The sequence below is a fragment of the Chrysemys picta genome, chromosome 4, assembly GCF_011386835.1.
Source record: "Chrysemys picta bellii isolate R12L10 chromosome 4, ASM1138683v2, whole genome shotgun sequence".
NCBI lineage: Eukaryota > Metazoa > Chordata > Testudines > Emydidae > Chrysemys > Chrysemys picta.
Genome location: NC_088794.1, coordinates 22,078,174 through 22,092,231, shown reverse-complemented (window position 1 = coordinate 22,092,231; position 14,058 = coordinate 22,078,174). Strand labels below are relative to the sequence as shown.

General features: G+C 48.0%; 1 long non-coding RNA gene across 1 annotated transcript in view; it reads left to right on the top strand.

Moving 5' to 3' along the window:
• The first annotated feature begins 1,220 nt into the window (after positions 1 to 1,220).
• LOC122173610 (uncharacterized) overlaps positions 1,221 to 14,058 on the top strand; it is a 50,081-nt gene continuing 37,243 nt past the window's right edge. The window contains exons 1-2 of the long non-coding RNA XR_010600405.1: positions 1,221 to 1,504; positions 2,007 to 2,073. This is a non-coding gene — a long non-coding RNA (uncharacterized LOC122173610). The remainder of the gene's footprint in view (positions 1,505 to 2,006; positions 2,074 to 14,058) is intronic.

Sequence of the window (14,058 nt, the reverse complement as noted above, 5' to 3'; positions counted from 1 at the left end):
TAATACGTAGTTTTTATAACAGACCCGGTCCTGTGCGTCATGGCCACCCTATTGGGCTGGGGTCAGAGCCTGGTTACCCTGGAGTGGTTCCACGGATGTCAATTTTACAATGGTGTGAATTAGCATAAACGGAGCCATACAACAGGATTTGCTTTACCCACCACTCAGCTGCTACCACCTCTGATTGAAACGTGGCTGTTTATTACTATGAATAACTCTTGGTACTTGGAACACTATAGTCATGAAGAAGTTTACAAAGGTAAGGAAGGAAGTATTAATAGCTCTATTTTATAGATGCAGAAACTGAGGCACAGAGAGATCAAGAGTCTGGTTTTTAGAGGTATTGAGCTCTCTTTGACCTCTGAAAATTGGCCCTTGAAGACCTCCCCAACATCAGAGAGAGTCAGTAGAAGAGCATCCTGGTTTCCTAGCTTCCTATCCACTGCTTTAGTAGATGTTGTTGCCTCTTTGTTTAATCATTCACCACAGAGCAGCTGAAGTAAGTTGTTTTTGGAGTAAGAGTCAGATTCTCTACTGCCCTTGGGTCCTCACAGAACAGTAGAGGGTGGAAGGCATCAGAGCACCAGTTACAGCCAGGGCCGGCTCCAAGCACCAGCCCACCAAGCATGTGCTTGGGGCGGCGCCTGGAGGGGGGCGGCGCGGCAGGGTGCTCCGGCCCGAGAGCGGGACCCCAGCCGGGCTCTCCGCCCTCCCCCCACCGCTCTGGCCACCAGGGGCTGTCCGTCCTGCTCCCGGCGCTCTGGCCACCGGGGAGAGCAGAGAGCCCCGGCCGGGCCGTCCGCCCTCCTCCCGGTGCTCTGGCCGCCGGGGAGAGCGGAGAGCCCCGGTCGGGCTCTCCGGCCTCCCCTGCCGCAGTGGGGGCGGGGGGGGGGGGCGGCGGGTGGCTTTTCTGCCTAGGGTGGCAAAAAAGCCAGAGCCGGCCCTTGTTACAGCTGTCTGATTCTCTGGCCAGTTCCGTCCCAGAAATGGGCCTGGTGGAGTTTAGAGGAACCTGGGGGTCGCTCTAAACTCCACCAGTTCATAACAATCCAGCTTGGAGATGGCTGGTGTACAGTGTGCTTTGGCCACTTCCCCCCCACCCCAGCCCCAGCCCCACCATGTCCCCTGCATCAGTTTCAGGAAGGGGAAGTGATGTAGGAGGCCGCTGAGAACGCCCATGTGCCAGGGAGAATTCCCCCCCCCCCCCATTTTAGCCCCTGGAGTATAAGCTCTGTGTGCACTGTTAACTTTTTTTGTGTGCCCTTGAGCGTTGTAGGGAGGGTGTTTTCCTCCCCTTTGATGGTTGTGAATTGCTTCATGCTGATTGCAGCGTATCTCAAAACACCTACAGACAGTGGGACTGTTTGAGTGAGAGAGATTTCAAGTGCCTCACTGAACCGCACTGCCGGCTCCACCCTGCTTTATAAAGAGCCCCTCAAAGTGAACTGGAGACTGAACGCGCCATGGAAGGAGCCTGAGGAGTGTGTATTCAGCTGCCTTTGAGGTTTGGATAGGTGCAGTAATTAGCTGGAGCTGTATCTTGCTTATTGAAGGCAGCAAGCCAACTCCTGCCCTCAGTTACATTGGTGCAACCACACTGACTTGCATGGGTATAACTAAGGGCAGTATTTGGCCTACTGTGATATTTATACCTGGAGCCAGCTTGGTCGGGAGGTTCTTTTAATAATGTTTTCATTTGACTTGCGGGTCTGCTTTTTGATACTGCAGTGAACTAGCTTTTTGTGTGTTTCTATTTTGGAGAGAGAGAGAGAGAGAGAGAGAGAGAGAGGGAGGGGCATCACTGCCCACTACTGGATGGAATCAGAACTGCTCAACTGTGTGTCCGAGGCCCCAGGCTGTTAATGGAGATTCTCCATTAGCTCAAATGCTAGTGATAATAATAACAATTAATATCTAGCTCTTATCTAGCACTTTGCAACAGTAGATCTCAAAGTGCTTTACAAAGAAGGTCAGTGTCATTATTAATTACTATTATTATTTATTAGTAGAGGCTGTGCTTTCCTTCTGCGGCAGGAAGCCCAGAGTTCTACCCCAGAGTTCTGCATGGTCCTGGTGAGTCACAGATGTGCTGCGGCATCCTTTCTTCTCCATGTTTAAGTGCCTTTAGTGTCATTTTTAGCTCTTCGGCCCAGGCGGCGCTTGACGTTATCTTGACGTTGCAGTTTTTGGTCTGAGACTATCTGGCTTTCAGTTGCCAGGCACTGCATTTGTTCATGTTGCTGTGAAGCTGTTTGTTTGTTTGTTCTCTTCGCCGAGTGGGATTGAAAAATGTTCCATCCTAAGGGGTGGATGCATAGATTCCGAGGCCAGAAGGGACCACTGCATAGCCCAAACTAGAGAACTGCCCCAGAATAATTCCTAGAGCAGATCCTTTACAAAAACACCCTGTCTTGATTTTAAAATAGCCAGCGCTGGAGAATCCCCCGCGACACTTGGTAAATTGTTCCAATGGTTACTTACCCTCCCTGTTAAAAATTCCCCCTGGAAAGGAGAGACTAGTGGTTTCAATAGTGCAATACATCTCCTTCAGCTGGTTAGGATACATCCATATAACTTCCATTTGTTAATTATTTGACAGTGGGGCCTCATGCGATGAGACCAATGGCAACATTTTCAAAAGCATCCAAGACCCATTTTCAAAAGAGACACAGGCCTAGGTCCTTTAAGGTATATCGGTGCCGAAGTCCAATCCCCATATTGCAAACGCCTCCTGAATTTTATGGCGTGCCTAAGTGAACGCCATGGGCCCTCTTACAAAACCAGTCTAGCTGCTGTACTAGTTCTGCACATCACTAAGGCGGTGAATATACTTCATAAATGGCTTCCAGATGTTATCAAATAATCATCTCTCTCCTGCAGTCTGTATGTTGTGCTTTCATATACTGCCATGTGGGTCAGAGCATCTCTCCAGTCCTCCAGCGTTTAAAAGATGGCCTGGATTGCTGCTGATCATGAACTTAATCTTTCTTAGTTTATAGTGTGAACTACTGATCCTTGCCTTTTAAAAGGGACATTCAGTTGCCAATAATTGTGCTCAGGCTGTAGCTCTGAAGGCATCAAGGCAATCTGTACCCATCCCTCGCTGCGCGGCAGTGGTGCAACTGTGCCTGGATTTTGGGCCAGAACTTCAGCTAGTGTAAATGGGTGTAGCTAGGGAGCTAAGGAACTGGCCCTTTATATACAGTCCTTGGCATCTCAATAAACCGTATTTAATAAGGTGTGCAGTTTTTTGTCTGGGAGTCTCATAGCTTGGGTCACTTCAAACCAGACTGCACAAAACCCTGTAGAACATTCTATCGGGAACAAAGTACACTGACTCTATGGGATGGACTAGAGGACCACGCAGGTCCACATTTTTCAAGGGTTATATATGAGTAGGGACAATTTCCCAGCCAACAGTGCAATCATTCTGCTGTGCGATCTTCTTCTCCGGTCAATATATTTTTAGGGTGTGTGGGGGAGGGGTGTAAAATGAGGAGACAAGGGGCCTGAACTTCAGAGGTGCTGAACATCCACAGCTCCCATGGACTTCAAAAGAAATATGATGCAGCCAGTCACGCTAGGGAGAGTTTATGGAATTTGATCTGAAGTGATGTCTAGTCTAGAAGCACAGGGACATTGCCCCTGAAAAGAATCATTACAGCAGTGATTAGAAGAGGTGTTGGAGACAGAGTAACCAATGCATTTAGACGCCCTGAGTTTTACCACATCAGGAGGATGAGAGCAAGCGAGACATAGAATATCAGGGTTGGAAGGGACCTCAGGAGATCATCTAGTCCAACCCCCTGCTCAAAGCAGGACCAATCCCCAATTAAACCATCTAACCGATTTTTGCCCCATATCCCTAAATGGCTCCCTCAAGGGTTGAATTCACAACCCTGGGTTTAGCAGGCCAATGCTCAAACCACTGAGCTATCCCATAAAAAAGACAAGGGCTGCGTCTGAGATGGATATTCTACAGGTCCATTCCGACTCTGGGCAGTAATGTGTTATGACCTTTTGGCTATGGAATAAGTCCCCTCATGTAGAGGGAGGCACTGATCAAACCTGATGACATTCTGTGCCTCTTTGGTGGAGCTGAACCCAAATCAAAACCTCAGGTCCAAAATCTGGACCCAGATCTTGCAGATGGCCCCCATTTGTAAAACTCCTGGAGCTGAGTGGCCCTGAATTTTGGGGCGTTGGGCATTTGAACTTTGCAGCTCGGTTCCCTTCTCTGCTGCTCAGGTCTCTTGGAGCTGTCCAGGCTGTTCATGGATAACAGGCACGTTTCAGTCCAGCACAGATTGAGTTAGGGAAGTTTTACCTTCGACTCTCTGAACAAGTGACCGAGCAAGAACCCGAGATGCCGGACTTCCGATCCCTGATGAAGGGACACTGTGAGTTTGGAGCCGCACAGCCCCAATTTGAATCCCAGTCCCTTCTCCTGGTATCTCATATCATAATGGCCTGAGCAACCAGCAAACCCATGAGACTCGGAAGTTCCTGAAAAGTCCACATATACCAGGGCTGTCCAGAGATTGTCCAGCCAACGGGGTTGCACTGGCAACTTACTAGCAGCCAAAGGGGCTGCCCTTAAATTGCATTAATGGAATTCCTCTACTCATGTAAAACAGCCTGGTTCTAATGACGCCAAAGGAGTGATGCCAATTTATACCAGTTGAGGAGCTGAGTCATAGACTGCAACAGCTTCTGTCTTTAATGAGGGGACACCACCCATGGAAACTACAGGTCCAGCGTGTAATGCCTAACACTGATCTTCTGCTGGCTGCTTGGATTGAAGCAGAGCAGTGTATGCTGGGAGATGTCTCTGCAGACCACAGCTCCGTACTAAAAATGAACATCTGTGAACCTCACTGGAAAGTTTCTGTTATGTGCAACTCCCAGAGGAGGCGCTGTGGGGGCTTTTCTGCTTTCATCGGACTATTATTACTGTTGGGTAGACTTTGTGTAGCAGTAGCACCTTGAGGCTCCCATCAGGGTCCCATTGTGCCAGGTCCTGAGCACACCTGCACTCCAAAGTCTCTGTCCCAAGGAGTATCCGATGGAAAAGAATTAGGTCTAAGCCAGACTCGCAACTTGAGAAGGCAGAAAGAAGTCCAGCAGTGGGCTCTCAGCCCGTTCAGAATATTGGATGAAAATGAAATTCTCCATAGGACCAGGAGGAGGGTCCACGCTGACGTTAATGCCTTTCCCCCTGTTTGCTATCTGTGCTGCCACAGCACCTTCCTGCTCTGCGCACGTATCCTGGACAGGCTTAAACGTCAGTTCACGTCTGTGATTCAACAGTAGCATCTTCTTGCCGTAGCTTCAGATTTTCCCTCCCAAACATGCAACCCGCTCCCCCCGCTTTAATGAGCAGCTTCGATAAATTTCACTCTGCAGGTGGGTTTTGTTCTTCCCTGTTTTCTGGTCCCTCCGGCTGTTGTTTCACACAGCAGATATTTGTTTGCTAGGAGCCACAGTGGGGATGGTGGGAGGGGATCCAGTCACAATTAATTTCCTTAAAGAACCAGACATCTCTGCTCTGCCCCTAAATCTTTTGTGCACGGGCGAGATGAAGAGCGATCCCTGGGGTGCTTCTTTCGATCCCGGCCCATGGGCTGTTTTGTTGAACTAGTTTGATCCCAGGGTACTTTCCATGAGAGCTGAGATTTTCTTGCTTTGGTCTTCTGGCCAGATTCCAGTTTGAATGATTATATTCGGCCTCAGTCAATTCTCCACTGGATACAGCATTCTCCTTGACTTCACTGTCCTAAACTGTTGTGCAGCGGAGCTGTGTACTGCACACAGCTGCTATTGTCCTTTCCACCCCAGAAGTGACGTCATTCCAGAGGCAGGCAATTCCTGTGTTTGTCAAGTGCCTCGCATCCAACATGCTGAGCTCTCCTGAAAATTCAGCCGCTTATTTAGGTGACTATGTGGGAGAGGAGCCCTTCTAAAAAGTCTGTCCTAGGCAATGTGCCCAAGGTCCTACTGGAACTCTGGGTGAGGCAGGAACTGAACCCAGATCTCCTGAGTCCCAGCCTAGTACCCCACTACTTTTCATCCACAGAGGTCGGCGCATGCTAGATGGGGTGTAAAGCATGATTACTCCCACTTTACAGATGGGCAACTGTGACACAGAGAGGTTGAGTGACTTTCCCGAGGTCGCACTGATACAGAGGGGCAGAGCTGGAAATGGAACCCAGGAGTCCTGACTCCCAGTCCCCTACAGCAAACTCATGCTGCTGAGGAAAGCCAGGTTGACTTTTCAATTCCCTTTCCTTCAGGATGGGTTTTAGTGATTGCGCAATGCAGCAAATCTTGGTTGTCTCTTGCCGGTGAACCGTGCAAAATAGAAGACAGAAAACCCCCATGTGGAAGATGCTCTCTCTCTCTCTCAAAAAAAAACCCCAATGAATTGTTACGCGACTTCACGCTCACCTTTCCCAATCACTGTTTCAGAACATTTACCACCTTGTGTGCAACATTAAGAGGCGTCTGGCAGCAGAAATCCCATCATCTTATACTTGACTTTCACAAGCAGCTAATAACCAAACTCCAGGAAGAGAGCGGCTGAAACTTCACTTTGGTACGGTGACAATCTGACACAAAATGGTTGTGGAAACCATCTCCATGCTTGGAGACAAGGGAAGGCCACATCCTCAGCGGGTGTAAATCAGCGTAGCTCCATCAGTTTACAACCAGCTGAGGATCTGGCCCTAAACGTGAGCACTTCTATCCTATCAGTGACCAGGACAACTACAACAGCTGGAATAAGTGTGGAATGGACTAGTCTATCGCGGGGTACCCCCCAACCTGCAGTTTTGTGCCTTCCCATTTATCTTGCCTCATAATGTAAGGACAAAGGGGCATCCAATGAAACTGACATGTACTGACAACATGGAGAAAACTGATCAGAACTGATGCTTTAAAACACACACAAAATGCACACAACCTTTGGGACTCACCGCCCCAGGATATCATCAAGGGCCGGTGCTTCAGAGAATTTAGATTGGAGCTGGATAATAAGAACATTCATAGAGAACATGGAATTGCCTTCCCAGATCAGACCTGAGGGCCATCAATCCCGTATCCTGACTCCAACAATGGCCAACGCCAGATGCTTCAGTGGACAGTGCAAGAAACCCCAAAGTAGCCAGGTGTAGAATAGTCTGCCTCTGACAAAGGCTCATAGTTCTCTATGAATGTTCTTATTATCCAGCTCCAATCTAAATTCTTTGACGATATCCTGGGGCGGTGAGTCCCAAAGGTTGTGTGCATTTTGTGTGTGTTTTAAAGCATCAGTTCTGATCAGTTTTCTCCATGTTGTCAGTACATGTCAGTTTCATTGGATGCCCCTTTGTCCTTACATTATGAGGCAAGATAAATGGGAAGGCACAAAATTGCAGGTTGGGAGGTACCCTGAGATAGACTAGTCCATTCCACGCTTATTCCAGCTAATCCCGGACAGTTAGAGATTGTCTTAAGCCTTGAAGTATGAGGTGTTTTTATCCATTCCAAAACTCTATTAACTATTATAACTCTGGATACCCTTGCGATTCATATAAACATCTAATCCCTCTTTGAATCTTGGTAAATTATTGGCATCTATGATGTCCTGAGGCATTGAGTTCCACGGTCTAATTTTAATTCAGAGTATTATAAAGTAAGTTAAACCTGTATAAGGGGTGTAAATCTTCATGCTTCAGGGCAAAAGCCAACCACTAACTGCTTTGGGGTTAGGAAGACACTTCCCCTACAGGCAGATTATTCCATAGTTGGCCATAAATAGGTCTCTGGCAACTTCCTCTGAAGGTTAAATGGCCTGCAAGATGTCAGACTAGATGATCCAATGGTTGTTTCTGGTATGGCAGTTCCTATTTAACACTACTGCCAAGGGAGAAGGGACACAGGCAACTGCCTCAGTATGACAGAGATGGGACAGAGTGTTTTGACTATTCTGGGCAGCTTTGGGAGCCACTGCAGCCAGCATAAATTAGAGGGGCCACAGGGCTGCTCTAACTTATGCCAGGGGAATGGACAGACCTTCAATGGAGCCCAGAATTTAGGAGACACAAAGATGCCATAAAGTCACCTTTCTCCCTCCACCCCCTGGGCTGGCCCGCTGAGCTGGCCCGTTCAGAACGGGAACCAAGGTGCTAGGCAATGGAGAATCAGGAGTCCTAGCTTGAGCCTTAGGAGCTTATGAAATTCTAAACTCTTCAGCAAGTAACTTCTGCTTTGTGCTATTCCCTGGGATCTGGACAAGCTGGCAGTGTGTGTTTTGAGGGGTTCACGCCCTCTGCAGACGCATGGATCCGGAGTCGCAGAAGTGCTGAGCACTCAGCAGCTCCCAGTATAACTTTTACGGACAGATTTTCAGAAGCACTCAGCACCTAATCTGCACCCATTGTACTCAGCAGCCCTGGAAATCCAGCCCCGAATGTGGGGTTTGGGGGAAAAAATCTGGCTTTTAAGGTATGTTCCATGAGGAGTCCCAATCTCTGATCAAAGGGCATCCTCAGTGGAGGGACATAATGCTAAATAAACGCAGAAGAGAAAAAGTGTGTGTGGGGGGGGAACCATCTGTCAAAATTCTTCTTTCACCAGCATCCCGGAACATAAAAGGAAAAACCCTTGTCCCTTTGTCCCCTTACTCGCCCTCTACAGATGCACATGCAAAATCTAATTAAAATTTAGCAGAAGAGGGGAAAAATTGACACGGGTTTTTTAGCTTTAAAAAAAAAAAAGCAGAGAGAGAGAGGATCTTTAACAAAGGCCATAATATTAACGGGGCTGATTCGTCAGCCGCTACCTGATAATATGGAGTCGAGAGAGCTTTATTAACGTTGGAAGCCTGGGCTCTTTGTTAATTATGGGCTTTGCTAATGATTTGGAATATTGGCCGGTTCTGGGGGATGTTGATGAATAGAGACCTCGCCAAGATTTATTCCTAATTATCTCATTTGTCTCCCTCCATTACTTTTTATGGCTGAAATTTATGGAGCTATTACCGGGGACCTCGCTGCGGCTGTGAGATGATTTGGGAGAAGAGCGATGTTTAATAATAATAACAATAATAATAATAATAAAAAAGCCTGATTAATAGGAAACTGATTACCCAGCCATGGATGGAGGGGTCTTTCCCAGGTGACTGTCCCCCCTGTCCCAGCCTCAATGACTCAGGGTTGTCTTTAAGGCAAAGCCACGTCCTTGCCAAGAAGCCGGAGGGACGGCTGGGGCTGTTGAGAGCTGTCTGGAAATTCCTTCTGGCACCTGTAAGAGTCCCCCTCCTTGTCCCTCTGGCAAACTCATTGCAGAGGAGACAGCAGAAATCCTTCATGTTTTGCCTCTCCGCCCAACACCCTTTGCACCCTCCCTTTACTCACCTCCCCCACCATTCCTCTCACTTGCAGGCTTGAGGCTCTTGCTCTGCGTCTCCAGTTGGAGCTGCTGGACAGCAGGAACCCAGGCAGGGTGGGGGGATGCAGGACCTGATCCAATTCCTAGTGAGGTCAGTGGGGGCTGAATGAGGCTCTCTGGAAACCTCATCTGGTGTAAATTAGTTTAGCTCCACAGACTGCGTTGAAGTCCGTGGGCAATATCCATTTACGGCAGCTGAGGATCTCGCCTATAGTATCCTTCCCCAGGTGTCTAATTACCATCAAGAAGCTGGTAATAATACTAAACTAGTGTTTATCTAACCCTGTTCATCACTAGAGTACAAAGTGCTTTCCAAAGGACGTTAGGATCATTATACCCATTTTAGAGATGGGGACACTGAGGCACGGAGAAAATGACATGTCTAAGATCAACTAGCCTGCCAGTGGACTCCCAGGCTGGTGTTCTACCTGGAAGGTCATGCAGCCTCCTGGTAAGAGTGGTGTTGATTTCCTGACCCCAGATCCCTGATATGGATCAAGCAGCATTGGGAGCCAGCATAAATTAGAGAGGCCACAGAGCTGCTCTAAAGGATACAAAAGGTTAATACTGCATGACACATGGCAGGGGGCAGTATCCACTAACTCTTGTTCCATAAATAGGACTGTATGTTGTTAATGCAGTAAGGAGTTGAGACACTCCAGTTTCCTTTTCTACTTTTCCACTGTTACTGCGTTTTTGGCACTCTGCTCTGATGGTGAAAACAGACTCGTCAGTTTCACAGGTTGCATCAGGGAGCTTCATTACCAGCATTCCAGGTAACTGCTTAAATAGATTTTTTTTTTTAAATCAAGAAAAACATCTCCCTGGTACAGCACCAAATATGGGGACCAGTCTTCATGGCTGTGCTCTGTTAACTCCCTTGTCTAATCCCTTTCCCTGTGATTACGGAAAACTGCAGACCACTGTGCCCCTGTGTTTAATAACTGCTATTGTTGTCTATAAAGGCAGGTCCAGACTGGGAGATGGGTAGCTGCAAAGTTCAAAGGTCATCTTGGAGGGCTCCCATTGGAGCAGACAGAGTTGCATGCTGAAGTAGGCTGTGGATTATGTGCCATTAGGTAAAGAATAAAAATCAAGGAACTTTGTTAATACAAGCTGTCCTTGGGTCAATATAGAGAGGCTCCCACACCCTGCCTCTAGCTTCATACGTCAGGAGACTAGCAAGGTTTGCAAGCAGGACTTGGCTAAATTGGTTTTGTTTGGTTGGTTGTTGGTTATTTTTTGGTGAAAACTTCAGAAAAAAAAAGTTGGGCTGTTTTCTAAGTTTCCTGCAAACATGTTTTAGAAAAGCAGAAAATGGGTTTTGGTTGGTTGGTTGGGTATTTTTGAGGGGAGAGGGTGTTCTGTTTGTTTGTTTGTTTGTGGCATTTGCTTGGTTGAAAAACAAGTGAAAATGTTGTTCAGATTGACAAGCCATGTTCCATTTAAAAAACAAGCCCAAACCCAGACTGTTTGTTGAAAAGGTTTAGACCCATTCCTGTTTTTGAATAAACCGGGAACTGCTTTGTTTTCAACACAAATCCAGGTGGCATTCGTTGGTATTCATTTTGGCGGCTTGCCTTTGTTCAAAGCAGATGGTACACCTTGCAGAACTGAAGGGCTGTTGCCTTGGCGTGAACTGAAAGCATCAAATCTGATACGGCCGTGTTGTGAATTATGTTGCTGCTGATGGATGTAGTTATTGATCTATTTCTTATACCCTCTCACCGTGGTTTTTGGATGGGTGTATGTGAGGGAGGAAGACTGGTCTTTTGGAAGTAAGGCACTAGACTGACACTTAGGAGCTCAGGGAGCAATTCCTGGTCTGCCCCCTTGGGCGAGACACTCAGGTCAACATTTTAAAAAATAGCTACTGATTTTTAGGGTCTAAGATGCTTATACCGTGGGATGGCCTTTCTGGGGTGCTGAGCCACTGCAGCGTGCCCATTGCCATGTGGGTGCTGAGCCCCCCTGAAAATCAGGCCCCACAGCCCTGACCCTGGGCGTTAGACCCCCTCAATACCTTTGAGGATCTGGGCCAAGGTGTCCTGGGTTGGGCACCCAGAATCAGAGGCCATTTTTGGAAACAGTGGCCAGAACGTTTGTGACTCAGTTTCCCTGTTTGTACTGTGGGGCTCACTCCTCCCGCAACTCACGGGGGGGTCCCCAAGGCTTAACTCATTAATGTCTGTGATCGTGAGATGAAATATGCTGCATTAAACACACTACATGCTGTGCTCAGCCTTACCCAGGCCTGCCCTGCTGCCCCTCCCCTGCCCTCTGCTAAAGAGTTGCCCCTCAGAAGAGATTCTTAATGGGTCCCATTGTGTATCTGCATCGGTGCCATAGTCCGAATGAAACTAGATCGGTGTCATGGTCTGTGTGTTGCAAACATTGGACAGGGTCAGCTAGAGCATCCAGGAAAGGATGGGCCACTTCTAGATACAATGGGGACTAACTCCGGCAAACCTCTTCTCCAAATCAACAGCGAGAAGCCGAGAGCAACCCAGACAAGCGGAGGGGAACTAAGACAGACAGAGGGAGGCAGAAACTGAACCCGCCACCCTTTAATTATAATTCAAGGCAATTATTTTTTCTCAGCTGCATTGGGGACTAATTCCTTCCCAAAGTCTCCCAGTAAATATTTTCCCAGTGCTATCAAATTTGCTACACAAAGGAGAGCCAGGGCTGCGGCTTATCTCAGTCGAGTATTATTCCCCTATCTTCCACTGTGTAAACCAACTCGCCTGCCGATAAGAGGCCTCGCACAAAAGATCAAAGAAAGCAAGACTCTTATGGAGAGCAGGGGGGTTTCTTTTTCTTTTCTTTCCTTTTTTTTTTTAGTGTTATTATAAATTTGCAGTCACAGAAAGAGCCGTTTTTCATCCCAATAACCCAGATTAAAATAATTACCCCAGGCCAGTTTCATTAGCGAAGTCTACATCGGTGTGGCATGCTGGGGAACCCCAAGTTAAAGGCATGGCTTAGAGGGACGCTGCTCCACAACACCTTAATTGTCCCAGCCATCTTTGTCCTCCCTTGATCGGGAGGGATAGCTCAAGACCTGGAAGGGAGGGGCTTAGCAGGCTAAGTAAGAGGAGGGTAGTACACGGTTTCTCTTGTACTCCTCGTTCAAATTCCAGTGTAACCTGCACTAAGGATGGATTCAGGAAGGTATTTAATCATGGGAGATTTTCTATTGCAGTCAATGGGAGTTAGGTGCCTAATACCCTTTGATGATCTAGGCCCATGTGCTTAAAAGCTAGGCAGGTGGTTAAATGAATTAGGATCCGAGACAGTATGGGTCTTTGTCCCCCTCTAGTGGCTGATCCAGATACGAGTCTACTATTGTTACCTGCAAGAGGAGTTCTTCTTTTAGCTCAGGTAGTAGAGGTTCATGCTGAAGATCCTAGGTTCAAACCCTCCAGCCATCCAGGGATGGGTATTGATGTGGAAACATGGCCCCGCTCTGCCCCAGGAGTTGTCTATTAGCTGCAGGCTCCGCTGGCATGAGTGGCTACGAATGGAGCATTGTCTTATCCTGCAGATAGTTTTGTGCAGGAAAACAAAACAGCTCCCTGGAGCCGTGTAACACTGCAGGATTTGTCTGTGTGCCCAGGTAAGGGCAAGGAGGGGAACGGAGCAGTAACACATCCGCTAAGCTGCTGGCATTGATTTTCCTCCCTCTCTTCCTGTCGGGTCCTTTCACCAAATGCTGGTGCCAAGAATGGAGTCACGAGACACATGGAGAGGGAGCGATACAGGGAAAGGAACTACGTGCAGGAAAGGACGAGGGAATTGATCTTCATCTCCTGTGCACTAGTGCTAGGAGGCCTGCTTCCAGACTCTAAGGGACAGAGACTAAGGGACTCGCACGCCAGTTTTCCCCTGGCAAAACTCCCCTGACTTCAGTGCAGATGCTTTTGATTTACACAAGGAGAATCATGCACCAGGTGTAATACTGTGGCATCCACACATATGCCAGACCCTCAGCTGGTGCAAATCAGTGTAGTTGACCTGGCTAGGGGTGTGGGTTAAAGCTCATGTGCCAGTTGGACTTGGGCTGGTAAACCGCCCACTATCCACTGTGGGTGCAGGCTCAGTCACTTGAATGCTGATGGTCCTCCAGTATCTCCCCAGTTCCCCCAGTTCGCCCCGTAGACCCAGAAGGACAGAGAAGGTCACTTGCAAAGAATCCTAGAAAAGCTCAACTTATTGCAACACACAGAACAGTGGGATGTTCCCCCAGAAGTCCTAGCGCTACACATGGGGGAGACAGCACCGGTGCGGACGCAGTTACTCCGGAGGGGCTTTGCAGTGTGGCTGCTCACACCCAGGCTAAGCGAACCGGGGGACCGATCACCCACATTAACTCAAGCAGTGAAGACTGACCCTCAGTAAGTTCTTCACACCCACTCCTACTCCTGTACACACAGTTCACCTACTCATGCATACAAAACGAATCACATACAGACAAACTAGCAAACAAAACTCCTACAGCCCGATTCTCATTCACACTCAGTCCCTCTGACGCCAGTACAAATGGGTCTTAAAGTGAGCGTAGTTGACATCCAGTTTAAGGCCTTTTTTTTTTTGTAACACTTCATTTTTTAAAATGAGAATCAGGCC